This window comes from Hipposideros armiger, unplaced genomic scaffold, assembly GCF_001890085.2.
Source record: "Hipposideros armiger isolate ML-2016 unplaced genomic scaffold, ASM189008v1 scaffold_467, whole genome shotgun sequence".
In the NCBI taxonomy this organism is placed as follows: Eukaryota; Metazoa; Chordata; class Mammalia; order Chiroptera; family Hipposideridae; genus Hipposideros; species Hipposideros armiger.
This window is the reverse complement of record NW_017731817.1, coordinates 757,946-777,856: the sequence shown is the minus strand read 5'-3', so window position 1 is coordinate 777,856 and position 19,911 is coordinate 757,946. Positions and strand designations below refer to the sequence as shown.

Below are 19,911 nucleotides of genomic sequence, written 5' to 3'. Positions count from 1 at the left end.
CCGGCCAGCAGTTCTTGTCCTCTCCTCACCCTGATATTCACTAGCCACACTCCTCGAAGGTGTTGAAATTGAATTCCTTCAAGGGCAAGGAACGTGCCTGGTTCTCCTTCACTCTCTCTGAGGACCTGAGGCAGTGCCTGACACAGCAGATGCTCGGTAAGTATTTGCTGAATGAACCCATGAAGAGGTGAACTCGTGGGGAGTGGACTGAGAGGATCATTTTGCTTTTGTGCCCTGGCCCATCTACACCCTTGCTCCCTGACTGCTAGAAAAAAGATGGAATTTCCTCTCTTCAAGGCCAACCACCCCAAGGCTAATGCCCAGAGTGATTGCAAGGGTGATGCACTCAGCTAAGGAAGGGAGAGCGCAGTTTGTGCATAACAACCAAGGACGTAGATTATAGGATACTTGAGAGAGAGAGAGAGAGAGAGAGAGAGAGAGAGAGAGAGAGAGAGAGAGAGCGCTTCAATGGAGTCAGTCTGTATGAAAACCAATGAGACAAAAACCATTGCTCATGGAACTGATGGAGATACATTTGCACAGGTATCCTTCTTATATCACCCAGAAACTTCTTTGTGCCCTGCCACGGCAGCTGCAGCTGACCCTGGCTTCCTCAGAACACCCAAGGCCCTTGTGAAATCAATAGACACAAAGCTGGGAACCAGAGGCAAAGCCAGACCACACAAAGGAGATTCACAAGCTCTGGGCCTGGAAGTCAGCCTTCTGTTTTCAGTGCAATCACATGACCATGTATGAATGGAACCTCCTTGGGAAGTTCCATGGAGTGCCTTGCTTCCCAGACTATCAAAGGACCCAAAGGATGTGATGGCATTTGGGATCTAAGCGAGGAGTTTCCCATTTTGGAACTCTCTTCCTGGCTTGGATGGACAAGGCAAGATTCCTTTGACCTTGTGGACAAAAATGTAACATGCATCTAGAAAGTTTTTTTGTTGTTGTTGTTGTTGTTTTAATTTTTCTTTTTGACTGGAGATTTCATTGGAGATTTCTTTTTAATTGGAGTTACTTTCCTTAAGTTTAGTTCATTCCCTGTTTTGAAAACCTCATCAGCATGCATAGGATAAAGACCAAACCCTTGAGTGGTCTGTGTCCTGGCTTTTCCAGCGCCATCTTCCTTCCACGTCTCTCCTTGCTCTGCTGTGCTTCCAGTAGCAGCCTAAGCAAACCCACAAGGTCACACCGCTGTGTCTCTGCTCATGCTATGTCCTAGCCTTGGGCCCTTTCTCCTCTTCCAGTTACCAAAATCCCCTTTGGCTTTAAAGAGTGATACCAGCTGCCACCACTTCTGGAAGTTTTTATCCATCCCTGAGCTGTCATAAATTATTTCTTCTTCCAATCCCCTCCACACTTGGCTGCAATTCCAACATATTACCTAGTTTATTTGTTCTTCGATTCCCATGCATATCCCTCTGTCTCCAACTAGATGTCAGTTCTTTGAGGATGGGGTCCATGGCCCATGTTTCATCCTTGCCCTCCCCAAAATGATAGCTTTGTACACGGTAGCTACCCAGTAAGGTTGCTGAATGAACTTTGTTGAATTTTCACTCAGTCCATCCAGAAGGAAAAAGGTAATTCCCACTGGGCCAGGTCAGCAGGGGCGCTCTCAGATTCACAGACTGGGAAAGGATGCCGAGAGGCCCCTCATCCATCTCTGCCTGCACGTGAGCTCAGCAAAGCTGGACAAGAAAGATGAGGCTCGTTCTACTTGCTGAGGAAGGAAGGGGTTTCAGGCGACTTCTGAACACTCCTTGTCAGGAAATCCTCCTTACAATTCATCTTAAAGCCTGTGTATTGGTCATTATTGTTACAGCAGCACTTTAGCTGCTGGTTTTTATTATTATGGGATTAACTGAGATTGCTGTGCATGTCCCTGGAGGCTTTTTAAAGCAACTGTCTTAGAAATTGAAAGCACTGTTGGATAGTAGAGTTAATAAAATGTGCTTAGTGGGTGCCTCCTATTTAGCATAAAGTTTCATACCTCCAGCCCCATGGGCTGATAAAAATTAAAGATTTTCCCATGCTTCAGCATTAAGACAAAAATCAGCTGTGATTTTACCTTCCAAGGGGAAAAAGAAAGAACGTCTAACCCTCTCCTTTCCCAATTTCCCTTGCATGGCTAATAGAGCCATTTCTTGTAAAATGGCTTTTCTTCAGCACTAAAGCTCAAGCAATGGATCTGGCACTGAAATGTCTCTGTGTTGGTGGCTGGAGTCATTTAGAAACTCTACATCATTAATTTAAATGATTGCCAAGCAAAATACAATGAATACGTAATGTGAGGGATGTGGGCCACACAATGGGGAAGTCAAAATGGTGGCCTGGCCCTGGTCTCCCACGAGGGCAGGAAACATTCTATTCCCTTCCCCACCTCCAGCCCTTACCCACCCCTGAACCCTAAACTCCCATGACTCTGCCTGCCAAGCAAATCCAATCTCTGCCCCCAGGGAGTCCACATGGACCTGCCTGTGAGGTAGAAAACACCTGACCCCTTAGAGCCCTGATCTTGACCTTGTCTAAGCTGACAAAACAGTCGTAGTATTTATGGTGGATGTTGGCCACATATCCATCTAGACAGGATGCTGTAAAGAACGTTGACTGTGGTATCAGAAGGTCCAGAGTTTGAATCCTACTCAAAACTTATTAGTTTTGTGACCCTGGGCAAGTTACTTACCCCTTGAGCCTCCATTTCCTCGCCTGTGAAATGGGGATAAAAATAATGACCTCTTTGGATTGCTGATTTGAGGTAAATGAGCCCTTGTATGTGAAACACTGAGCATGGCCCCTGAGGAATGATAGGTACCCCTGAACAACACCTATTGTCACTTAACTTACTCCCCAACCGCCCATTTGCATGTAGGTGCCACATTCAAAAGGATAAAAGGTGAAGGTTTCAGTAACATGGGGGGTTCCAAGTGGGCCACATTAGCACCTCTAAACCCCCTGCACATTGATTGCTACTGGCTCGTCTCTCCTGACAACAGACATTGACTGGTGTCCCTCCTGGAGGGCACCCCTCCCATCCTTGTCCTTGACATTCCACACCTCTAGCTGGTCTCTCAGGCCTGGCAGGGTGCTACTTCCGTTGCTGCCAGGTTCTCGGTCTCAGAGGCCTTGTTCACACTGCCCCCCTGACCTGCCCTCTCCTTCCTGCCACGGACAGATGTTGCCTCAATGGGCAGATGTGGTGGCCACAGTTAATTGGCTGGGGATACAGAGACAGCAGCCCAGTTTCTTCCTGGACAATTGCCAATTATACTTAGGTTGATAACAGTGCAAAGCCTGTGGTGGCTTCTATTTCAGAATAAAAACTGGGTGGGGGTGGGGCCCTTCCCCCATTCCTTATTTCTGGGACCTCAGCTCCTACACCACTTGCTGTGCTCACAGGGAGCCATAATGGCCTCCTTTCTATCCCTAAAACATTCTGGAATACCTGTTCTGCCTCAGAAGGTTTGCATTAGCCATTCCCTTTGCCCTGGCACTCGTCCCCCTCAGGTCCTGCTCCTGCAGGACTCTAGTCATATGCCACCCTCTTTGCTGGCCCATTATTTCAAACTGCAGCTTATGACCCCCTTCCTGGCTTCTTTTTCTCCATAGCGTCTCTCCCCAACTCCCCCTCAGGACATCCCCTCTAAGTTAATACTCTAAATGTAGGATTCCTCTGGTTTTTCAAAACCACACTTCAAAAAATATACACATCTCTCAAAGCAACATTTTCTTCAGCTGATGTTTGTATAGGAAAAAGCATATACTTATATCCCACTGGCTCTATGTGACATCTTCAATAAAATAATGTCCAGAAGAAGGTAGATGTGTTGAAAGGCATTTGGTGAATAGCAGTTCATTTCAGGAAATTGCTTTGTGTTTTTTTACTGTAAAAATAAAAATTCACTGTAAATTTTATCTGCATTTCCCCCCCCAAATATTGATTGATATTTGCCTTATTTATTTGCCATTACTCACTTTAAAGATAATGCTTGTGTTGTGGCATGAAAGATACATGTTAGTGCACACAGGGTGACTGTGAGCCCCAGCCACTGGTCAGAGGTCAGGAGTTGATGATATACGTGTTCATAATTATGTGCTATAGAGGTGTTAATGGCTTGGGTTACATGTTAGGAAACTGACTGGAGGTTTCGTTGGACTTGTAACATCCGCATTTTTTTCCCATTTAACATAATGCATTGTCCTTACTTGTTGTGCTTATGGTCTGTCTGTCCTCAATAAAGTGAAAGTCGGGCCTCCAGTCTGTTTTGTCCCCTGTCACCTCCCAAGATGTAGCAGGAGCTCAACAAGTGCTTGGAGGACATCTGTCTTGGGCCTCTTTGAGCTCCAGCAGAGGCTACAGAATAAGGACCTGCCAGCCTCTGGGTGCAGCACTGGCTCGCGTCCCAGGCTCACATCCCACAGAAGCCCACATTTTCCGGGTGGAAGTGGAGGTCCACCTGGGGGGAGACTGAAGAGTCTGTATAGCTCTGGACGTCTGGTTGAAGGTTCCCAAGAGCATAAGAGTGACGTGGCAGCACTAAAGCTCTAGCTGTTTATGTGAACGACAGGAAGAGGCTGCTGCATTAATGGCGCACCAACGATATGAAGCAGTGATAAGCACTTTATGTATGCATCATGTGGCCATTTCTGAAATGGCTCCCAAAGATCTCCACCTCCTGGCACCCACACCCTGCACGATCCCCTCCTTTTGTGGGTGGGCTGGATCCAGTGTTCCACTTTTAACAAATGGAATACAGCAGAAGTGATGGGATGTCACTTCCAAGATTAGCTTATAAAACACTAGGGCTTCCTTCTTTCTCTCTCCAGCTCATCTCCTGGGGTTGCTCTGACGAGGCAAGCTTCCTCACTCAGCCCAGCTGACCCCTGGATTGTCATCTTATGGACTCTGAGTTAGAGGACACAGCTAAATTGCACCAGGACAACTGGTCCACAGAAACAGTGAGGTGATACATGTTGTGGTTTTAAGCTACTCAGTTTGGGGGGTAATTTGTTATGTAGCAATAGATCACTAGTACACATTACTTCACCCAGTCTTCACAACTGTTCATTTCACAGGTGAGGACACTGAGGCTCAGAGGCATAAAGCAAATTGCTGACGGTCACTCCACAGCTAGACCAAGGTTCAGCCCCTACAGGGTCTGGCTCCAGGGTTCTGTTCTTCCTCAAAATCTCGCTCTTCCTCTGGAGGTCCACCGCAGAAATGGCGGTAGAGAACTTCCCAGGGAGTCCCATCTCTGGAGCATTTGTGCCTTCCCATCACTCATTGTCACAGACCTCTGGCTGGCTGTCTCACTGCAACATAAAAGCCACATATGCATCTTCAGAGAGGATTTTTTAAACACTAAGTTGAGCTACTTCCCCTCAAACAGGCCATGGAACTTCAGGGGATAAAATCTATTTTTATTTTCAGGAAGCCATCTGCCTCTTTCTTAGTTGAGAAATTTGACCACAGCTGGAAAATAATAAACAGTTATTCGAGGTTGGAGTGCAGTTGGCCTAATTTCTCTCATACACATCTGTATTCGCTTCTTTTGTCAAAGGGCCCCTAACCAGGATCAAGGGAGTTAAAGGATCAGAACATCACTAATTATCAACACGGAAAGTGTGGGCTCAGTAAAGCCAACCTACTGCTAGGCGTTCCAGCCCCTCAGAAAACATGTCTGAGGCCTGACTGAACAGACAAGAATTGGGAGTGATCCACCTTGGGCCTCATCAGTGCTCTGCCCCCAAATGAGGTCCCTTACCTCTCCCTCCCTTTTCAGGGGTGCATATTGCCCAGGACATTGCTAAGGAGGACTATCTCCCTTCCGGGGCTTGTACCCCATTCAGTGTTCCCTAATCAGAAGGCAGCCTGGCCAGCCTTGCCCATGCTCTTTAGGAATGACTTGGTGACTGGGTGACTTCCATCTGTGCCAAACGGTGGCCATCTCTGCGGGCTGGTTCCTCACTCAAGAGTAAAATCCTGAACTGGATTGCTTTTATTATTTCTTAAGGAGAAATCTATACTAACAAACCTAATTAGTCAACATCAGTTATAATATAAACTCCCAAAGGGTTTCATCCCCTCATAGAAGAAGCAAGAACCAGAAGCACAGAAAGTACCTCCCCTCCACATATTGCCTGAGTGGACAGCCCTTTCCTAATCCACTTTCGTTTCTGCACAGCCCTTTTGATTATAGAGAAGGTGGAGAGAGCCTCCTCCCTCTGACTCACTTTCCAGAAAGGACCATGAACTCTCTCTGGAAAGTCCCCAAGCAAAACAGATACGTTCATGCACACCAACATAACCTAGCTGGTTTTAGCTGTAAATATGGTTTAAAAATATGGTTAATCACTAGCTGTCCAGGAAGCACGAGTATTGATAAGGTAGAGGTTAGGGTTGTACATAAATAAAATCAACCTAACAAAACTAACATGCTGTTTTACTCAAGGACAAACTTTTTGTTGCACGCCATGATAACTGTGCAGAAATCCAATTTATAAATGTTCTGGGTACATTCATAAATATGGGGTTGGCCTGCTAGTGATGTTTATAATTCTTATGTATTTTTAATCAAACATGGTGGTCCCCACTTTCTCTCCTATAATATGCATTCTCACAATTAAGCAAAAGATGAAGGCATAATGAACACTATACTCCTTGGTCTGCTGTCCCCCACTCTCTCCATGGCCTTGCCTGTTGGGCACAGAGAACTGACTTTGTCAGAAGATTGCATCCTCGAGGCCCAGCCTGGGAAAAAGGGAATAGTGCTGTCACAATCAGGGACTCTAGGGATGATGAAGAGGGAGGAAGGCAATTTGGATTGACCAGGAACCTAGAGAAGGAAGCAGGACAAAGGTGCAGCTGGGGGTAGATACTAGCCATAGTTTAGCTAACTAGCTCAGAGACCGTAATTAACCTTAAACCACTTAAGCTCCCTGAGCCTCCTCTGCCTCACCTGTAAAATGGAGGTAACGACTAGCTACCTTGTTTACTTGTGAGGATTAAAGAAGAGAACTCATTTAATAAATATGTTTAGCACATATATAGCCAGTGCTTGATAAATAGAAAGAATGTGTGCTATTAGCATTAACAATAAACCTGAGTGTGGCTTCCGATGCTGGTCCAACTCAGGAGATGGAAGGAGGCCCAGTCGGACATCTGTTGCCAGGTGAAGCCTTTAAGGTGCTGTGGATGGCAATCTTTTACAAGCAACCTTGAGAGTTCCCCACAAAACAGAATTGATGAGGCCAACCCCACAAAGCACCCAGCATTCCTCACCCCTGTTCTGGTGCCTGCCATCCCAGACTCCAAGCGTCCAGCTCCTACTCTGGGGTGAAGCTTCCAGAACCTCTTCCATTGACTCCAGGCACCTGTGGCCAGGTCCCAATAGAAACTCTGGCCACAAGGCTGCGTGTGTGTGTTGCTTAGGGTGGGGTTACTAGCATGGTCACAGTAGCACTTAGGTTGGGGACAGATAGCTAGGGGTGGTAGGTAGCACAGGGCACAGGCACAGGAAAGATGAATTCTGAATTTGAAACCTCTGACATTTGAGGATATAGGGAAAGAGAAACAGGGTGAGGGATGGCGAAGGTGACCATTGACAAATAATGAGTCAGGAAGAGCTGTCCTACGATGAGGGTTGGGGTGGGGCAGGGCTCCATGTCCCAGTGCACCCCTGGAAAGGCTGTCATGTGCCTGTCCCTCAGGTCCCAGCAGCTCCTGGGAACAGGTCTTCAGTAAGAGTGGCCAGTGTTGGTCAACCTAAGAGAGAAGCTGTCCGCTTCTCACCTGCCTTCCAGCCACCTACATCTTATCAGCAGGTCCAGCAACTGTGATGTCCTCCCACGACAGACTTAGCAACCCTGCTAAAAATTTAAACCCAGATCAGCTCAGTCACAGCAGAGGGGCAAGACCAGAGGCAAGAAGACCAGTTAGGAGGCCAAGTTAGTGTGCACAGTAGTCTCAGCTCGGTGGTGGTGAAAAAAAGTCGGTGGCTTCTAGAGAAATTGAAGAGGTTGACCGGACAAGGCTTGGTAATGAGCAAGATGTAGGAGGCGAGGGAGAAAGAGAAACGACCAATGAGTCCTGGGCTGCTGGGGGTCAGCAAGTGAGTAGGTCATGGAGTCAGTTACTGAGGTAGGAATCACAAGGGAAGAGCTGGTTTGGCAGAGAAAATTACGAGATCAGTTTGGACAGGTTTTGTCTAGCACTTCCAAGATAACCAAGTAGAGATTTAAGTAGGGGGTTTGAGAGCTGAGTCTGGAACTCTAATCACCTGAGTCCATGATTAGGATCTAGAAATGTTCAGTATAGAGCTGGAAATTGTGGTCACCAAGGAGAATGGGGTCACAGGGAGGAAGGGGTGATGGGGAGATAGAACAAGAAAAGGTTATAGAGACAAGTTAAGGAAGACTGGGCAGAAACCAATGTCCAACTTGCTGCAAAGGACAGATAAAAGAAGGAGGTGAAGGTGACTAGCTTGTCTTGGGTGACAGGGAGAACTATTAAAGCCTCTCTCCTTCCAAAAGAGAAAGGGAAATTACTTCACCAAGAGAAATTGTAAAATAGACTTAAGCTTTTGATCATCTATGTTCTGAAGCCTTAATGTGGATGGCTTTTTCCAAGCACATTAAGAATTCTCCAATAATTGGTACAACTCTGTGGAGAGAAATTAAGCAATACCTGCCAAAATGTAAAAGGTATGTAACCTCTGATCCAGTGGTTCTAGTCTAGGAATTTATCCTATAGATACACTATCATACAAGAAAAACATTTTACAAGTTTTTCTTTTTTAAAATCACAGCTTTTTTACTCTATAAAAGGCTAGTTAAATAAATAATAATACAACCAGACAATGAAATAATAGCGCATCATGTAGTATTGATTCTACTGCACATAGCAGAAATCTGGTTACTCTGGATTTCACAAGTTTTTTTCCCCAGGTAATGCTAAGTCCGGAGGTAGGTGGCCTAGAGCAGATAGGGTGGCTCTACCCAGAACCTTCTATTCTTCTGCTTGGCCACTGAGCATGAGCTTTCTTCCTTGTGCTCGCAAGATGGCTGCTGTGTGCTGAGCCACCAAAGCTGTGTTCCTGGCAGGAAGGAGGAGGAGGAAAGACAGAAACCTGTCCTTTTTTTATCTGGAAAGCAACAAGTTTCCCAGAAGCTCCACCCAATAAACTGCTGCTTACACCTCACTGACCACAACCACGTACATGGTCATTCCATGTACAAGGGAAGCTGCAAATTGCAGCCCCCAGTGAACTTGGGGTTGGGTTGGTTTGAAAGGAGGAACGCCAATTAACAGTCATTAAGAAGGCAGCTCTGTATATGGGTCAATAACTAAAATATACCAGACAACAAAGCACAGAGCAATACCTATCATGTGTATTCTATATATACATGTATACCATATGTATACACATATACAACATACTGTTATGTGTGTGTGTGTGTGTGTGTTGCTTTAAATGCACAACTACCTCTAGGAGGAAAAACACAAATGATAGACAAGTATTTGTCTCTGGGAAGAAGCCCCCCTAGAGGCTGGGGACCCAGGAGGGAGGGAACATTTCATTCTTTGCTCTTTTGTGATTTTGAATGTTCCAACATGTGCATATAGTATCTATTCAAATATTAAGTAATGTTTAAAAAAACAGAAAGAATGCCTCCAGAGTAACAAAGCTTTTTCCTTGTCACTGGTATGATGTAAGTGCTGTGACCCTAAAGCCAATAACAGAAGAGATACTGAGACTCTAACTGGATGCTTTTTAAATAACTGTAGGAGTCATGGACCTGCCAGGTGGGAAAAATATGAAAGGAATGCAGCATTCTTTTGCCAAATCAGGCAGTAACACTAAGAAGTTACAAAAGAGCCATACAGGCATGACAGAAGGCTAATAGTCTTAAAGTGTCTTTAGAGCCAGGGAAGGAAAGTGTCCACACCCAGGAAGGGAGGTCAACAGGGAGAATTAGGTGGCCCAGTCCTTGTAGCCTGGGAGTCCCTGTTCCAGTTCATAGTGTCCCACCAGGGTCTTGGGAACAAGTCACACTCTGTCTCCTGGCCAGAAACTTCTAACAGGTGTTTAACCTCAGTCTCCCGAGATGAAAACGACAACTTGCTAGAAACAAGTATGTCCTTAGCAGGTAAGTGATGCTCACTCGGAGATGATGAAGGAACTCAAACCTAGCTCTCTTTTTATACGTTTAGAAGTAGTCTCCGTGTACTGGGTATGTATAATATTCGTCATGTTTACAAGAAGCTGGTATATTAGAGTAGTTAACAAAGCAGCCCTGTGATTCCAATTTTATATGTAATTGAGTGATTGATTTAAATGTAAGATTTTAAGCTGAAAAGTGTAGAAGAACAAAGCTGGTAAACAATATTGGAACACCTAAGAAATTTTAAGTCGCTGTATTTATAAGTTTCATTTATATTTATAAAAATTACTTAATCTGGGGGTAGGTTTTGTTAGTCTACTTGGAGTACTAAGAAATAAAGTAGATCATAAATGTTTAAGGGAATTTAACTAACTTGTAAAAAGGCTTTTGAAAGTAATTGTTAAATTTTCTCATTTTTTAACAGAATTGTAAGAATAATTTCAAAGCCCAAAGGAAGAGTTTTCTTTTCCCAATTTATAACATTAAAAATTTGATAGTAAATGGTACATTATCAAATGAAAAAGCAAGACACAGAGCCTTAAGTTTGGTGCAATTTCATATCAGTAAAAAGGAATAAACCCAAACCCCAGTATTTGGGTGCGTTTGCCGGCATATGCTTGCACTTGCAGCATAAAAGAGTGTGTGTGCATAGGCTTTGAATGTCTGAAGAGAATAGAATTGGAAGTTAGTAACATATATCTTCATATATCTTTGAACTATTTCACCTATTACAACGAACATGTTGTACTTTCATAATTTGAAGAAAAAAACAAGTAAAAAGTGTCCAGAAAAAAAAACGTTCTTTCCAATTGTCAGTCTTCTTTCACACACATCATCACCTTTGCACCTCCTGACTATGTAAGAAGAATAAACACTGTTATCTCTATTTTATCTCGGTTAAGGAAGCAGAGTTTGGACATGCAAACTGCCTTGCCCAAGACCACACAACTATTAATGGAGAAACCCCATCTCCCACCCAGGCCTCTTGACCCCACAGTCCAGCGGTCTGAGCAGACACCCCGGTGGATAAGGTAGGGTAAAGGCAGCACCACCAAGAAAAGAGACTGGTGGTGTCTTTCTGCGCAAGGACATCTATGCAGGCAGGAATGAACTCTGCCTATGTCATACCACAGCTCTGAACACTCCATTACCAATATTTACCATAGATATCTAAGAAGGCTGTGTTGTCTCACCTTGTTTAAAAGAGTCAGCATTTGCCAGTGATCTTATCACATCACCTGGAGCCTGGGTGCTAGTTTCACAGGGTTACTCTAGGTCATATGGCCAAGGGAGTGTTTGCAGTCCTCACGTGCTGGCAGAGGAGGGAGTGGTGCATGACATGTTCTTCCACAGCATCAGTGATGCGCCTTCCTTGGCCCTTTCTGATGACTCCATAAGGACATTAAGTCAGAGACCTTGGGAGTCCTGGCCTGCAGCAAGGCCTCAGCAGGGCATGGATCTGTGTACTGCTGCCATATCAGCATCTTTAACCAACATGCCCTGTGCTTATTTAAGAGACCTCCAAGTCCTCAGAAACTGAGGAGTGGGCATTGTGACATGGCCAAATGAATCCTAGTGGGAGGCCCAGGCGGAACCAGGCCAGCTGGCACCAGCATACACAGCCTACCATTCTCCAGGGCAGTTAGCACATTCTTGTCTCTTCGGCAATGCTTGTCTTTTGAAAATGAACTGGGACTCACGTTTAGAGGTTCAGAAATGTTTTTTCCACATCTATACTAATTTGAGTGGGTCTGACCAAGACCAGTGAGTTTTCATGGATATAGTTGTGACATGGTGAGGAGCAGAGGCCTGGGCCCAAAACAGATGGGCCTACAGACAGACCCAGCTCTGTTGCCAGCTGTGGGGTCTCAGATAAGTCAGAACTTCTTTGTGGGTCAGCATCCTTGTCTCTAATCTAAGGATGGTGAAACTTGCTCACCTTCCTCTTGGATCACTGAGACTCAAAGTAGAAAATGTATGAGAAAATGCTTTGCAGGTCATACAGCACTTTCTATACACAAGGTGTCGTCAATGGTTTGCTGTGTCATAAGAAATGAGAAGGCTCCTCTCGGGATCCCCTATCTTCAGGGACAAATGGAAAACTAGTTATCTATCTATAGATAGATATCTTCAATTTGAAGTTGTTCATGGTTAATCCAAGTTTCCTGGTAAATCCTTTTGCAATGTTGAGTTAAATTCCCTCAAGAGATTCTGTTGACATAAATGCACTAGAAAAAAAAAGCAGTATTTGCCATCAACAAATAAAAATGTTTAAAAGATGCTTTCTTCCTGACCATAAGTAGTTATTTCAGCTTGACTCTATGCAAATGCCTTTATTTCATCAATGTTTTCTCCCTGTTTCTTAAATGAGAGCTTTGGGAACAGGCTTAGTACAATGTGGTTCTTTTTAAAATGCAAATAAGCCTTTCAATTCAAAGTTCAGAATTTTCTTCTAAATTTAAATGCTATTCACTTTAAATTTTGGGAAAGCAATCTGGCAAAGATTATTAAAATTAAATGTGAGAGAGCATGTAATAAAGCTAACATTCGTATTTCTTGTGTGCCGGGCACAAAACCAAGTGCTTTTTTGCCTGGATCATCTCATTTTATCCTCACAACTCAGTGAGTATCAGCTCTGTTATTACCCCCATTTTGCAAATGAGGAAAACTGAGCTACCAAATTCAAGTGAAGACTTCACTTTCCCCGCAGATGTATTCATGGAATGCTCACGGTTAAAGTGGATGTTAGTTAAATTTAGAACACCACCAATCATTGACAGATGGGCGAAAAACACCAGAAGAGCCCCCCCTTTCTATATGCCTGACACTGTGCTGCACCCTGGTCACTAAGTGTCTTGCTCAATCTTCCTACCATCCCACCTCATGAAAAGGCTAGGCACTGTTCAGTAGTTTTCTCAGTTAAACATGAACAGACAATTCACACATATGGAAAGCCAGGAAAAGCATAGAGTAAACAAAAATGGGGAAAAATGCTCAACATCCCTGATAATACAAAATGACAACTGAAAACATCAATCCAGTACCAATTACACCTATCACATTAGCCAAAGTTAAATACAATGGTAGTGATTTTAAGTGAAACTAATTTGTTTATATGTTGCTGGTGGTGCTTTTATGATCAAATGGCAGATGAAGAAGCAGAATGAATACAAATGTATGTGTGCTCTAACATCATCCATGTGCGTGAAGGGAACACGGCAAAATGAACACAGCTGTTGGCTTAGTGGGGAATGAAAATGTTAATCTCTTAAATTGTCTCACTTGTTTTTATAATAAATAAACTTGGGAGGGAAGGAGGTTTTATTATCCTGTTGCACCATTTTACAGTTGAGGGTTGCATTCCTGGCTTCAATAAATCAGGGATCTCACCATTAAATGATGAAGAAAACCGAGATTCAGTCATTTTAAACTTCGGCCTTGACCTCAGATATGGAAAGTGGGCTCTAACGTATAAAATTTTATGACCCTCATTCAATGCCCTCATTTTCTTGATGAGGAAATGGAGGCCCAGGCACATGGAATTCTTTGTCAAGGTCACTGAGTTGCCTGTGGAGCTACAGCTAGTACCTGTTGCTTCATTTCATAAAAATTCTATTAAATAAAAATAAACGTGCTATGTATATGAAACTTCCATGGGGTGTCTGACTACCAGCACTGACACCAAATGTGTGTTTTTTTCCATCATCAACAAATTCAATTCTCTTACACCAGCAGGGTTTCTAACAATTCAATTCAATTCTGACACTAAGTACCCAGGGTTAGCACAGACCCCGCAGGTTCAGGGTCAGTCCCACAAGACTGCCCCCACTTCAGACGCCAGTCACAAGTCCTAGGGGCCACCTGTGCTTCTGACCAACTGGCCACAACTAGAGTTCCCATGACTTCCTCCTCAGGCTCAATAGTTTGCTAGAACGACTCACAGAACTCAGGAAAGTGCTTTACTTACTATTACTGGTTTAATACAAAGGATAAAAATAAACGGCCAGATGAGACGGTACATAGAATGACGTTCAGCAGGGCCCCGAGCACAAGAACTTCTTCATCCCCATGGAGTTTGGGTGTGCCACCCTCCCAGTTTAGGAGTTTTATGGAAGTTTTATTACACAGACCTGATTGATCAAATCATTGGCCATTGGTGATCAGACTGGACTTCCAACCCCTCCCCCCACCCTGGAGGTCAAAGGGCTGGACTGAAAGTGCCAACCCTCTACTCACGCCTAGGTCTTTCTAGACAACAGTTCCCATCCTAAACTATCCAGGAGCCCTCAGCCACCATCATCTCATTAGCACACAAAAGACACTCTGACACAAAACCAAACATATATATTTCTTATTGTATCACACACCAAAAATTCATCATTAAAGGAAATGGGTAGACTTTGGAATCCAAACACTGGAGCAGGTATGTCCCTAGGTCCATTCTAGAACTGCTGGTTGGGTATGTTGACCACCAGTCTTGAGGTGTGGGCTTACTTGAATACAGTGGTTCTCACCGTTGGGCCAGCTACATCAGCACCACCTGGGCATCCCCTGAGGCCTGTAAGAAACACAGAATCTCGGCACCACCTCAGGCCCACTGAATGAAATCTGCATTTTAATAAGATCTCAGATTTGTTTGCAACATTACATTTTGAGAAGTACTCCTTGGAGTACTTCTGGAGGTGGTGGGCAGCCAGTCTCTGAGCCAGCCTCCTCCAGCCTGGGCAGCCCAAGACTCTTCCCTAGTGTGACTTACAGGGATTGGTACCTTCCACATTGGAAAAAACTGGTGGCTCAGGTGTCAGGGGTGAAAAAGCTAGAGTCTCACCAGGGAGAACAGCCCAAAGAGGGGCTAGATGGAGGATGGGAGACACTAGTAAGGCAGAAGCATTTTTGAATGTAAAAGGTTTAAGAAATAGGAATTTGCCCCCTTCCCCACCAGCTATCCTCCACTACCCCCCCCCAAAACCCAATAATTGCTGTTGAAAATTTTGCAAAGCAGCACAACTTCACCACAGATGGGTGGGAGCTTGGCAAACATTGAGGTTACCTTCGGCCCCTCCTAAACCTGCCCTCCCACCCCTGACCTTGCTCTAGTAGCAAAGGAAGCAGAAAAGGTGTGCATAATGAAGGAAGGGTTCTAAGCAGAAGCATTTTAGGACAATTGCCTACTGTATTAGTTTCCTATTGCTGCTGTAACAAATTACCATTAACTTAGTGGCTTAAGACAACACAGATTTTTTTATCTTACAGTTTTTCACTGGACTGAAATTGAGAGGTAGACAAGCTTGTATTCCTTCTGGAGGCTCTAGGAGAGGGTATACTTTCTTGCCTTTTCCAGCTCCGAGAGGCCACCCACATTCCTTGACTTGTGACCCCTTCTTCCATCTTCAAAGCCAGCAGCGTAGCATTTTCAAATCTTTCTCCTCTCTTCAACTTGTTTCTGTTGTCACAGATTCTTCTCTGACTCTGATTCCGCTGCCTCCCTCTTTCTCTTATAAGGACTCTTGTGATGACATTGAGCCCACCCAAATAACCAAGGACAATCTCTCCATCTCAAGGTCTTTAGCTTCCTCACATCTGCCAAGTCCCTTTAGCCGTGTGAGGTAACATATTCACAGATTCCAGGGATGAAGATGTGGACATATTTTGGGAGGCAATTTTCTGCCTGCCACATCCACTTTTTAAAGTTCCTCTGGTGGGTCTGGTGGTGAAGGGTGCCACCTTTCCAGGGGCTGTGCTTGGCTCCTGTGGCCCTGTCTTTGATGGGTGAAGATAATGCATATGTGGTTGCCTCATTTGGCTGGGGACAGTGCAGTATTAATGTGTCAGCAGAATTCAGCTTAAGTTATTTATAGTGTCAGTGGCTTGGCTTGTGCATTAATGTAACCATTTGCATTAAGTGAGTTTTTAAGATGGGAGCTGCTCAGAGTCAGGCTGTAAGGTCTTTTCTTGCTGTGGGGCCCCAAAGCTGACAGAGTAGAATGAGACCAAATGGACATTTTCATTTATGAGGCCAGCTACCCCCACGCCCACCCCAATTACAATACATCTGAAATACACCTATGTCATAAAGCCTCCATTGAGGACCAGCTTTTCTTTCTTGCTCTAAATGGCCAGATCCAGTAACAGGCGCTAGGGGAGTGAATGGCCTCAAGCCCTTGCTGCAGTTTAGAAATTGGTCAACAGGCCTCCCCCTGCTCATAGGGTCGTGACCTTAAGCAGGAAGCCTGTGGGTTCAGAGGCCCCTCCAATCCCAGCCACTCTTAACTCAGGTTCATGGAATTCTTTCTGGGAACAAGAGTAATGATGGGGCTGGAAAATTCCTTATCCCTTCAGCTACCCTGTGCATCTGGACGGTGTTAGATGTTGGGATATGACAAGAGAAGGCCCAGTCCCCAGCCCCTGGGATCTTACTTAGAATGATGAGGAAACAGTAAAAATGCAGATTGGTGGGTGTCACATTAAAACTAAGTAAGGGGTATTATGACAATGGAGAAGGAGCCCAGAGCCAGCCTGGGGGACAACACTTGAGTGGGGACTTGAAGAATGAGGGAATGGTAATTAGACAAGGGTGGGACAGAGGAGGCTGAGGACACACAGAACGAGGCATGTGCAGCCTATTAATATTTATGTTATTATTTCATTAATTTACTCTTATACTCATGCTACACACAAAGGCTGCTGTAATCATGACATCTAACACCTAACCCAGCAGTTACCATATGCTATGTGCCAAGGGCTTCCAACTCCTTAACTCATGGAATGCTCCTGACCACCTTATGAGATGGTGACTATCATTATATTGGAAGAGAACTGAGGCACAGAGAGCTTCAAACAGAGGGGACACAACCAGAAGTGGTGAAGCCCAGATGCCCAGATGCCCAGGTGCCCAGATGCCCTTCCTCACAGCTTAGAAAATATGACACCCTGAAGCTCTGTGTCCCCTGCACCAGGTCCCAGATGCAGACAAGGTGGTGTTCGCAGCAGCACAGTGCTAGAGAAAGGGGTCTGGATTCTTCCAACCAACAGTTCTCTGGCTGGGAAAGTTGAACAGGCTCGGCCTCCATTTGCAGAGTGTGGCAGCTATAGAAGGAAAAGCAGGGAGGTGGTGGACATGGGGAGACAAGGCAGACGAGGGTCCCCTCACCAGCTGCCCCCCACTCCAACATGGTCACATGGGAGCCTGAGCCCCTAGTAGAGACAACAGCCTGTTCTTCAACCCACAAATCTTCGAACCTGAAAAGCGTTGGCCCTTCAGGAGGCCGCCCCTGTGCAGAGCAGGAGGTGTCCCCGTCACAGGTGGAGAGTGCTGACAAGTCTGTGCTAGGTGGCCCCGGAGGAAATGCCCTAGTGGCCAATGCGGAGTTGGAGGACAGACAGGTGCCAGGGCCTGGGTCCCGGGAAACACCATGAGTGCTTATAGAACGAGTCCTATGGGCTCCTCCCTCCTGTGGAGTTGCCCTCTGCCACCTCTGTGACAAGCCCCGCCAACCAGAGCCACACTTTCAGCCCCAGCGAGAATGGGCTCCTGGGGTCTGTACAACTTGACAATGATTCTGTTTTTCCGTCCAACAATGAACCTGAGGTTCCCCCTCACCCCTTTCACCCCCCCTCAGCTTTTTCCTGGGAGGTGATGAGCCATGCACATGCTTGGGGTTGCTTCCTGTGAGATTGGGTTAACTCAGCCACCTAAACATAGGTGTGTGTAGAGACGTTGCTCTGATAACCTGGGAGTTGCCAGCTGCGGGACAGGGCCCTGTCGACAGCCAGGTTGCAGAGGGGAGCATCAGGCCATTCCAAGGAGTCTCCTACAGCTGCATCTTCTCCTGAAATGACCTATGAAAGAAAGGTTTCTGATGATATCAAAGGGAAAATTAGGTGCCTCGGGCAAATTATTCCAAGTGTCCTGCCACCAGCTTTGATCTTATTTTCTTAGTTGTTTTTAGATGTTCTGATTATACTTTAAGGACAGAGAAAATTGAGTTGGTCAGAAACCTCAGTTCTTATTTGTCATCAGCAGCCACGGTGAGAAATGGCAGGTTTAAATCCTGGCTCCACCACTGAGTGGCCATGTGGCCTTGGGAGCATGCTCACTCTCTCTCCTAACTGGGGATAAAAGAACACCTGTCGCCAGAAGCCCGAGTAAGGATGAGATGAGTAATACAGGGGACACACGCAGCCTGACTGGTGCCTACAGCAGATGCTCGGTGTTTCCTATTTGGTTATTATTACTGCTTAGTTTACTTTTCCCCTTCACCCCTGACCTCTGCTTACCTTCCCCTCTCCAGGAAACCAGTTTAACATGTTTGGTACATGATCTGTTGTCCTTATAGACAGGCTTTTCAAAGTCACATGCATTCCAGGCCACAGGTTGCAGCCACCGGCCCACGATGTTGTGGTAACAATGCCCACAGATGCCATGTAAGCCATGACCAGCTACAGCGCTCACAACACTCTGGGCTAGGAATGCAACCTACCCATCAAATCAATTCTTTATAGGCAGATGATTTTTACTCATGGAGTATACGTCTGGATTCTTAGTTGCAAACAACAGAAATTCATCTTGGCTGAGAGCCTCACAGAAGAAGGTCCAGGGTTGTGGGAGGGGGTTCTTTTTTTTTTTTAAGATTTTATTGGGGAATTGGGGAGGGGAACAGCGTTGGGGAATCAGGGGAAGGGGAACAGACAAGTTGCTGTCCTTTTATTCTTCAGTCTAGTTGTGGAGGACGTCGCTTCACTGGCCCATGTTGGTATTATCATTGCGCTCTTCCTGGGCGAGGCAGATCAGTTGCCGGCTATTGGATGGCCGCTCACGGCGGCTCTTGGCAGCTCACACTGGCAGCCGGCAGCTCACACTGGCTGCTGGCCACTCACGGTAGCTTATGGCAGCCCACTGTAGCCGGGGCTGCAGCCTATGCCTTCGCTGCCTACTCACGGCAGCCCAGCTCCAGGTTGAGCTGTTGAGGGTACAAAGTCACTGGCCCTCGTGTGGGATCTGAACTGGGGCCCTGCTGCTCAGAGATGGCGTCCCAAGCCAACTCTTAACCAACACGCCCCACTCAGCTGGCCTGGGAGGGGGTTCTTTAGTCCACGCATCTTGCAGGGACCTGGGCTGACAAAGGCCCCTCATCTTCTGCTGATGAAAAAGCTCTGGAGACGGGTGAGGGTTGTACAGCAATGTCAATGTACTTAACGCCACAGAGCTGGATACTTACAAATGGTTAAAAAGGTAAATTTGTGTGTTTTACCACACGTTTTGTTTTTTTTTTGAAAGGATGGAGCCACTGATAAAAACAGCAGCTCGGATGAGCCTCAGGATGCAGTATGCGAAATGAAAGAAGCCAGACACAAAAGGCTGAACACTGTATGATTCTGTTTATAAAAAATCCTGGAAATGTCAAAACTACGGGGAGAAAATATCCAATTTGTCATCTCCAGGAGCCAGGGTTATGCAAAGGCTATTGGTGGCCTGGGGGTGATACAAATGTTCCATATTGTGATTGTGTACAACTGTTTATGTTGGTCAAAACCATCATCTATATGATTAACAATAATTTTTAAATTTTATGTAGATCATAATTCAATACGCCAATAAAACAAACCGTTACCTAAAAGTTGTTGGGAAGCATGCTCTCCCCTGTTCCCCATCCCCTGGGCCTCTGCCTGGGACCTCAGGGACACCACACACCACCAGTGTCCTGAATTAGAGAGAAAACAGCAGGAATTCCTTAGAGGTGGCAA

General features: G+C 45.5%; 1 long non-coding RNA gene across 1 annotated transcript in view; it reads left to right on the top strand.

The window, feature by feature from the left end:
• The window catches only part of LOC109395389 (uncharacterized), a 62,041-nt gene extending 42,404 nt beyond the window's left edge, over positions 1 to 19,637 (top strand). Inside the window, exon 4 of the long non-coding RNA XR_002126642.1 lies at positions 19,445 to 19,637. This is a non-coding gene — a long non-coding RNA (uncharacterized LOC109395389). The remainder of the gene's footprint in view (positions 1 to 19,444) is intronic.
• The last annotated feature ends 274 nt before the right edge of the window (positions 19,638 to 19,911 follow it).